Raw genomic sequence first — 10,109 nt, 5'->3', positions numbered from 1 at the left:
GAAAATAAAGATTTCATGAATATTTTTTAACTTTTTATAAATTGTTTATTGGAATAACATTGGTTAACACAATTATATAATTTTCAGGTGTACATTATAATTGATATCTGTATATTCTATTTTGTGTTTACTACCTGAGGTCCAGTTTCCTTCAGCTACCATATATTTGATCTCCTTTACTCAGTTCACCCACCCTCCGCCCCTCTATATTTGACCCTTTACAGTATCTACCTTCTCTCTTCTCTCACAGTCTCTACCCTCTGGTAAACCACTAGTCCGTAGTCCATGTCCATGTGTCTCTGTTTGTTTGTCCTGTTCATTCGTTGCTTTTAGGTTTATATCCTACATATAAGTGGTATCATGTAATTAATTTTCAACTTTTTCTATCTGTCTTATTTCGCTTAGCATGATTATCTCGAGGTCCATCCATGTTGTTGCAAATGGCAGTATTTCATCTCTTCGTATGGCTGAGTAATATTCCAACGTATATATGTAACACAGCTGCTTTATCCAATCATCATATTACCTAAAGCATTCACTTGCTTCCATGTCCTGAAAACTGTGAATAATGCTGCTATGAACAACACTGTGCAAATAACATTTCGGATATGAGTTTTCAAGTCTTTTGGGTAAATACCCAGTAGAGAGATTGCTGCATCATATGGTAGATCAATTCTTAGTTTTGTGAAGAACCTCCATACTGTTTTCCATAGTGACTGTACCAACTTGCAGTCCCACCAGCAGTGTATGAGAGTTTCTTTTTCTCTGCATTCTCTCCAAAATTTGTTATTAATTGTCCTTTTGATTATATCTATTCTAACAGGTGTGAGAAGATATCACATTGTGGTTTTAATTTGCATTTCCCTAATAGCTAGCGACGTTGAGCATCTTTTCAAATATATGTTGGCCATTCGTATGTCCTCTAGGGAGAGGTATCTGTTCAGGTCCTCTGCCCATTTTTTGATTGGATCATTTGATTTTTTGTTGTTATTGAGTCGTGCAAGTTCTTTGTATATTTTGGATATCAGGCCCTTAACGGAAGTGTTCTTAGTATATATATTTTTCCATTCGGATGGTTGTCTCTTTACCTTGTTGACGACTTCTTTCACTGAGCGAAAACTTTTTAGTTTGATGTAGTCCCTTCATTTATTTTAGCTTTTACTTCCCTTGTTTGAGGTCAAATTCACAAATTCCTCTTTAAGTCCAACATCCTTGAATTTAGTTCCTATTTTTTTTTCTATGCATTTTATTGTTCCGGGTCTTATATTCAGGTTCTTAATCCATTTTCAGTTAATTTTGGTGTGTGGTGATAGACAATGGTCTGGTTTCATTCTTTTGTAGGTTGCTTTCCAATTTTCCCAGCACCATTTATTGAAGAGGCTTTCCTTTCTCCACTGTTTCTTTTTGTTGTTTTGTTTTGTTTTTATTTTTTGTTTTTGTTTTGACAAAAAATTATTTGCCCAAATAAATATGGGTTGACTTCTGGACTCTTGATTCTGCTCCACTGGTCATTGTGTCTGTTTTTCTGCCAATACCATGCCGTTTTGATTACTATTGCTTTGCAGTATAATTTGAAGTCAGGAAGAGTGATGACTCCAGCCCTGTTATTTTTTCTCAGGATGGGTTTGGCAATTCGGGATCTTTTGTGCTTCCATACAAATCTGATGATTTTTTGTTGTATTTCTTTAAAAATGTTGATGGGATTTTGTTGGGAATTGCAATAAATCTGTATAATGCTTTAGGTAATATGATCAGTTTAACTATGTTGATTCTTCCAATCCAAGAATACGGAATATCTTTCCATTTCTTTGTATCTTCCTCATTTTTTTTAATAGGGTCTTGTTGTTTTCATTATATAGGTCCTTCACCTATGTTTGGTTAGATTTATTCCTCGACTTTTTTTTCTTTTTTCTTGCAATTGCAAAAGAAATGATCCCCCCCCCTTTTTTTGACACTTTCTTATTAGAGTATAGGAAATGTATGGGATTTGAACATTGATTTTGTATTCAGAAACTACTGTATGTGCTTAGTGTTTCTAGTAGTGTTCTTTTGGCGTTTTTAGGGTTTTTATATAGAGAATCATGTCATCTGCAAATAGTTGCAATTTGACTTCTTTGTTTCCTATTTGGATGCCTTTTATATCTTTCCCTTGTCTGATTGCACTTGCTAGGACCTACAATGTTATATTGAATAACAGTGACGATAGTGGACAGCCTTGCTTTGTACCTGAGGGAAGTATTTTAGTTTTTCACCATTAAGTGTATTGTTGGCGGAGGGTTTTTCATAGATGGCCTTTATTATGTTAAGGTACTTTCTTTTTATACCAATTTTGGGAAGTGTTTTGATCATAAATGGACTCTGTATCTTGTCAAAGGCTTTTTCTGCATTTATTGATATGATCATATGATTCTTATTTTTGATTTATGAGGTATATCACATTAATTGATTTGTGTATGTAGACCCATCTCTGTGCCCCTGGAATGAAGCCCACTTGATTGTGGTGTACAGTCCTTTTAATATGTTGCTGTATTTGGTTCGCTAGTATCTGATTTAGGATTTTTGCATCTGTGTTCATGAGAGATATCGGTCTGTAGTTTTCTTTTTTGTGTGTTATCCTTACTGGGTTTTGGTAGCAGGGTGATTCTGGCCTCATAAAATGAGTTGGGAAGTATTGCCTCCTCTTCTATTTTTTGGAAGAGTTTGAGCAGAATAGGTATTAAATCATTGAATGTTTGGTAGAATTCACTGGTGAAGCCATCTGGTTCTGGACTTTGATTTTTTGGTGAGTTTTTGATGATTGTTTCAATTTCCATACTGCTGATTGGTCAATTTAGATTTTCCAGTTCTTCTTGATTCAGTCTAGGAAAGTTGTATTTTTCTAAGTACTGGGCCATTTCTTCCAGGTTATTCGATTTGATGTTACATTCTTTTCCATAGTATTCTTGCATGATCATTTCTATTCCTGTGATATCAGTTGTAATTTCCCTTCTTTCATCCCTGATTTTGTGCTCTTTCTTTTTTTCTTTAGTGAGTCTAGCCAGGAGTTGTTCAATTTTATTAACTTTTTCAAAGAACCAGCTCTTCGTTGCAATTATTTTTTTCTATTGCTTTTTTGTTTGTTTTAAATTTCATTTATTTCTGCTCTAATTCTGATTATCTCTTTCCTTCTGCTGAATCTTGTCTTCATTTGTTCTTCCTTTTCTAGTTTTTTTTAAGATGAAGCGTTAGGTTGTTTATTTGGGCTCATTCTTGTTTTTGGAGATAGGCCTGTATTGATATGAACTTTCCTCTAATGATCGCTTTTGCTGTGCCCCAAAAGTTTTGATATGTTGTACTATCATCATCATTTGTTTCTATGTATCTCTTGATCTTTCTTTTTCTCCTCTGACCCAGTTGTTCTTCAGTAAAATGTTGTTTATATCCCATGTTTTTGTCTTTCTTCCTGATTTCTCTTTGGAGTTGATCTCTATTTTCAAAGCATTATGATCAAACAATATGGTTGTTATGAGTTCAACCCCCTTATATTTATTGAGGATATCTCTGTGTCCCAGTATGTGGTTGATTCTTGAAAATGTTCCTTATTCACTAGAGAAGAATATATAAGCAGTTCTTTTGGAATGGAACATTTTGTAAATGTCAGTTATGTCCAGTTGGTTTAATGTGTCATTTAAGGATATTATTTCCTTATTGATTTCCAATTTAGATGATCTGTCCATATCTGACAGTGGTGTATTTAGGTCCCCAACTATTGTAGTGTTTTGGTCTGTTTCTCCCTTAAGTTCTGTTAGTAATTGCTTTACGTATTTCAGGGTTTCTCGTTTGGGAACATAGATAGTAATAAGTGTTATGTCTTCTTGGTGCATGTTTCCCTTTATCATTATAGAGTGTCCCTCAGTATCTTTCTTTACCTTTTTTATTTTGAATTCTAATTCAGCTGATATTAGTACGGCTACTTCCGCTTTCCTCTGAATGCCATTTGCTTGAAATATCATTTTCCACCCTTTCACTTTGAGTCTATATTTGTCTTTGGTGCTGAGATGTGTCTCCAGAAGGCAGTATATGGTTGGGTTTCGTTTTTTGAAGCATTCTGATACTCTGTGTCTTTTTATTGGTGAGTTCAATCTATTTACATTTAGGACGATTATTGAAATATGAGATCTTCTTTTAGCCATTTTATCTTTTGCCTTCTGGTAGCTCAGTGTTTCCATTGCTTCCTTGTCCTTGTGTATCTGTTTTCTTTATTTTTTTTGTGCTTGTGGGTTTTCTCTCTGGTCCTTCTTTTTTTATGTTATATACTTCAGTTCTGAATTTTTGGTGTGCGGTTACCTTTATGAATATGTAAAGGATAGTTTTATACTAATACATACATACATATACACACAGTCATCTATTTTCTTCTATGCATTCCTTATCTCCCTTCCTCTTCGTGAATTTGTGTCTTTGGATCCTCCTCTTTTCAGTCACTGTTGTCTCAATTTGTCCCTATGTATGTTGAACATTCATTACTATCTTACTATAGTATTTCTCTTTTTATCATTTAAGCTTATAATGTCCTGTTCTTAGTAAGGGTTGCACTCCTCTGCTTCTATTTGCCTGATAATCACTTTACTCCTAATTATGTATTTTTTCCTTATTTTTTTTTCTGGTGAGCTGACCACTTTCTTTATTTCTTGTAGTGCAGGCCTCATAGTGGAGAATCTCCTCAATTTTTGTATGTCTGGAAAGGTCTTAATTTCTACTTGATATAGAGGAGAGTTTTGCTGGATACATTATTCTAGTCTGGTAGTTCCTTTCACTTAATAGTTTAAATATTTGTTTCCATTCCTTTCTGTCTTGTTAGGTTTGCACTGAGAAATCTGATGAAAATCTAATGGGTTTTCCTTTATAAGTTACCATTTTCTTCTCCCTGGCTGCCCTGAGAATTCTGTCTTTGTCTTTGATTTTTGATAATTTTCATACAATGTGTCTTAGTGAAGGCCTTTTTCAGTTGAGATCATTGGATATTCTGTTGATTTCGTGAATTCCAAGCTCCATCTCATTCCTGAGATTTCGGAAATTCTCATCATCTATTTGTTTTAAAATGCTTTCTAGTCCCTACTCTTTTATCTCTCTTTCGAGAATGCCCATTATTCTTATGTTTCCTCTTCTGATGGTATCAGCTAGTTCTTGAATTTTTCTTTCATTATTTTTCATTCTTCAGTTTCTCTCTTCTTCCTTATTTACTTCTAGATTTCTGTCATCAGTATCACTGATCATTTCCTCCATTTGGTTGACTCTATTTCCAAAGCTTGCTATTTCAATTTTCAACTCTTGCAGTGTCTTTTTTTTTTATCCCCAAAAGATCCATTCTACCCTTTTTGAGGGTTTCAATCTCCTTACTCTGCTCATCTAGTTGTTTTTTCAGTTCCTGAAATTGTTGATAAGACTCATTTCGGAATTCACTGAGTTTTTTCAGAATTACCTTCCTGACTTCTCTGTTATTGCAGTTGCATATTTTCATATCTGTAAGCTTATTTCCTGGAGATTTTTCTCTTTCTTTCTGAGATGTCTTGTCATCTTGGTTGTTCACAGTGTTTAATGGACTATTTCTCCTCCTGGGCATTAATAGAAATGTATTCGCCTTTTTTTCTAGAAAAAAAAATTTATTATATAATGGTCTCTCTTTAGCATGTTGCAAAGATGGCACTTTTGTTTTCTAGTAGGTAGCGTCTAAGTCTCTTGGATCTTTGCTTTATATAAAGCCTTAGTAATGCATTTTTATTTTCTCGTAGATATTTAATCACGCTCGCTATCCTCCGTTTCAGTCCCTCTCAGTGCTAGCAACAGTTTCGGTAGCATTTGCTCAGATTTCCCTGGAGCTCCACGGTGTTTGGTCTCGAATTGTATGGGGGGAGAGGCCCTCTGGTTTGGGAGTTGGGAGCTGTGGCTCAGCTTTGGTTTTACACCTGCAGACAGTGAAAATCAACTGTTGTTTTTCTGCCATTACACTCTCTGCTTTCTAGCCTGATGACTGGGCCCTGCAATTGAGTGTGTGGAACTCACAACTCTCACAGGCAGGGCTCTTCAGGGGTCTCGCTGCACCTTCTTTCCTCTCCCTTCTCCTACAGGGCTCTACAGTGGCTGCAAGAGGCATCTCCTTTATTTCTCCAAGTCTACCATTTGACATCTGGGATTCTGACCTGTGGTTGCTCTTATGTGCAGATCTCATGTTCAGACATGCTGATGTGCAGTTTTGGTGTTCTTTGTTGAGTTTTAGATGTTCATCTTATTGTTGTTTCAAGAAGAGAGATCTGGGAATGTCCCTCACTCCTCTATGTTTCCAAAAATCGGAACTTGTTTTAAATTGTGTTTGATTGTGGTGTACATGTAACTCCTTTATCTATGTAACTTCCTGTAGACAAGTTTTTACGTATCCATAATATCAGCAAAGTTAATCTTCAAGGATGAGTCTTCTGTTCCTTGTATTCTAGTTTCTTTTTAATTTTAATGTGAAAGGCCAAAATTGCATCTGTAATACTTGACCTATCTTTGCCCTAAAGTCCCACAGGAATGAGGTGAAGGAAGCTCAAGTGGATGCAGTCTCCAATTGCTTAAGCAAGACTTGGACAGAGCTGTCTGAGTAGAGATTCACCAACAGAAACTACCGAGGAAACCAATGCTAGAAAAAGAAAATCTGAACTCTCATGGATTTTTTTTTAAGCTTATGTTAAAAATAGCAAACACTTTTCACTCTACCCATCCAAGATCCAAATTTATTTTTAAAAGTTTTCCAGTTTTTCTTAATATATCACATAGTTTTTGGAAGAAATTTTATTTGTTTTATTTGTTTGACATGTTCATTTCTCTGATTCAATCTTATACACTATAAAAATAAATATTTTTAGTAAAATATTACAGTTAATGTGATGAGATTTGAAAAGATCAAAAACCTGAGTCTAGGCTTTACTCATAATGGCCCTTGTACAACTTTATTTCTTTATTTTCAATAATGCTATGTTTGCTTTTAGGTGTAATAAAGACACAAAGAATCAATCAGAGAGAGAAAGACAATATGAAATAGTTTAGATATTTTATTTTCTCAAGCCAAAATCTTCGATAACAGATAGGACTTCTGACTTGTTTTTTTTTTCCCATATCCAGAAACAAGTTCACCTTGCCAATTTGTTGTTTATGATAGCATTGCTTCCTTGATACAGTACCAAATAGAAGGGCTGTATTCATGTTCTAGTCATATACAACTAACACAGCAGAAAGAAGACAATTCATATACTTTTAAAATAGATTTTAAACTTTGAGAAAACATAAATCTATCTGTATTGATGGTACACTTGTGTGTACATCATCTTTGCTCGTGCACTCAAATGGGGCATTTGTCTTTAATCTAACAGTATATTTTATGAACATACAAATTGAGCAAGTTTCAGATTTAAATTTACCAATTTCTCTCTGACGACCTCAGCAATATTCCTGTTTTAGGTTGGGTGACATATCTTTTCTCCTGGATTAAGCTATGAGAAATGGGTAGAAAGCTAACATTGTCCATTCTTTCTATCTATCCAGAGATAATTCAGAGGAGAGAGAAGATAGTGTATGAAACATTAGGGCTTACTTTTGCTCATTCTTTAGGCAATTAAGAGGAGACAGGTGAATGTGAACTATGACAAACATAATATTTCTTTTCAGCAGTAATGCTTTCATTTGAAATATTTCCTTCAGTGTGGAAGTTTCTTGCCAACTAATTTATATATCATATTTCTATTTAAATAAGTATTTGTAGTTTACTGTGTGATCATATACCATTCTGAGTCTTTTGGGAACATCTTTTCCAAGAAGACAGTCTCTAACTGAACAAATACCTGCCCTCTGAAAGAGCCAAATGGGAGACTTCTAACTCATGCACCCAAAAATAATATAAGAAGCTACTCTAGACCTAGGATTCCTTTTAATGCTGGAATCAATGTGTTGAAAGACAAGGATATTTAGGGATGCATTATGGATTTTTAATTTTGTTTTTTAAGTAAAAAAATAATAGAAGCTACATGAAGATAATACCCATGGTGGTATTAAAAACACATTAATTTTTCCCCTTTTTTAGTTCCTTTTGTGGATTATTTTCTTTTCCTATTATGTCCTAATTCTACAATTTTATTTAGGACCAGGGATAGAATAACAGTAGTAATATCTCTTTATTCTGTGTGTGGTGAATGCATTTACTCCTTTGCTTTATCCCTGCTATAATTTACAATTAAATGTTGAGCTTTGGAATATGAGAGGGCATGAAAATAAGACTATATCAAGAGTAACAAATCTCATGTTTCTGGCTTTCATACTTACACATTACTAAAAAACCTCTAGTGCCTTTAAAAGCGTACAATATTTAATTATTGGGGGGCTGGATATGGGGAGTTAATCTTTGAATATTATTAAAATATAATGTATACTTTCAAAATATAGTAGGCATAAAGCATAGCTCAATATTTGGAGCCAGTTAGGTTTATATTTCAGCCAGTAGTAGGCGAGTTATTTAACCTATGTATATATTGCAGGTAATATCAATACCTGTCTTTTAAATAGGGCACTCCAGAAAACATGTTTGATCATTTGACAGAGAGCATAAACTACTTTTTAAAGATAGTTACGATGCAGAGAATAAAAGGATACATAGGATCTAATAGAAAGATACATTAGTCAAGCTCTCTGAGGCTGAAAGGAAGAGAAAAACTAGGTTACTTTTAATTACGAAGATTTTAAATAAAAATATGCAAGAATAATTACTACAGGGCCCTTCAACAACCACCTAATCTTGGATGTACAAAACAACATATGAAAACAGGAAAATTTGTTCAGTGTTCCTTTTCCTGGCAGCCATAGCTGAAATAATCTACCTTCTTTTGTAACAAACACAATGGCCCCAAATGGAGAATTTGGGTTGATAGACTACTGTCTTATATGGAGTAACTCACGGGCACTTGTTCTCTTTAATACTCAGCTTATAAACGGTTACTTTCAAATAAAGTGTTGATGCCTAGTACATTCCTAATTTTAGGGCAACAGAGATGGTTTCAATGAGATCTAGTGTTAAAACTAAGTCACTTCAGCCAATGCATAAGATAGATCACTAAAATTGTGATGAATCATTAGCAAACAAATGCAGTTGTAAAAGGATAGTACTAAATACTGACTATTTTTTTTAATTTAAATTTTCTTTATTTTTAATGCTTTAATGTCACCACATATTTGACACCTTTTACCCTGTCTACCTCCTCCCTCCCCCTCTCCCTTACCCTTTGATAACCACTAGTCTATTGTGTATGTCCATGAATCTCTCTTTGTTTGTCCTGTTCATTTGTTGCTTTTAGGATTATATCATACATATAAGTCATATCATGTGATTTTCAACTTTTTCTGTAAGGCTTTTTTCACTTAGAGTAATGATTTCGAGGTCCATCCATTTTGTCACAAATGGCAGTATTTCATCACTTTTCTAAATTTATTTTTTTGGTAACATTGGTTAATGAAATCCAATAAAATTCACCTGTACACTTTAATAGTAAGTCATATATATATATATATATATATATATATATATATATATATATATATATGTATATATGTGTGTGTGTGTGTGTATTCACCTCCTATAGTTAGATTTCTTTCTGTCAACACATATTTGACCCACTTTACCCTGTCTATCTCCCCCCACCCCTCCACTTACTCTCTAGTAAACACTTGTCTATAGTCCATGTCCATGAGTCTCTGTTTGTTCTGTTCATTTGTTGCTTTTAGGTTTATATCCCACATATAAGTGATATCATGTGAATTTCAACTTTTCTGTCTGGCTTATTTCGCTTACCACGATTATCTCGAGGTCCATCCATGCTGTCACAAAAGGCAGTATTTAATCTCTTCTTATGGCTCAGTAATGTTCCATTGTATATATGTTCCAAAGCTTCTTTATCCAAATATCTATCATAGGACACTTAGGTTGCTTCTATGTACTGGCCACTGCAAATAATGCTGCTATGAGCATCGGTGTGCAAATATCTTTTTGGATATGGGTTTTCAAGTCTTTGGGATAAATATCCAGTAGAAGCATTGCTAGAGCATAA

This window comes from Pteropus medius, unplaced genomic scaffold, assembly GCF_902729225.1.
Source record: "Pteropus medius unplaced genomic scaffold, Ma_sr-lr_union100, whole genome shotgun sequence".
NCBI lineage: Eukaryota > Metazoa > Chordata > Mammalia > Chiroptera > Pteropodidae > Pteropus > Pteropus medius.
The sequence above is the reverse complement of the archived record's forward strand: the minus strand, read 5'-3'. Positions refer to the sequence as shown.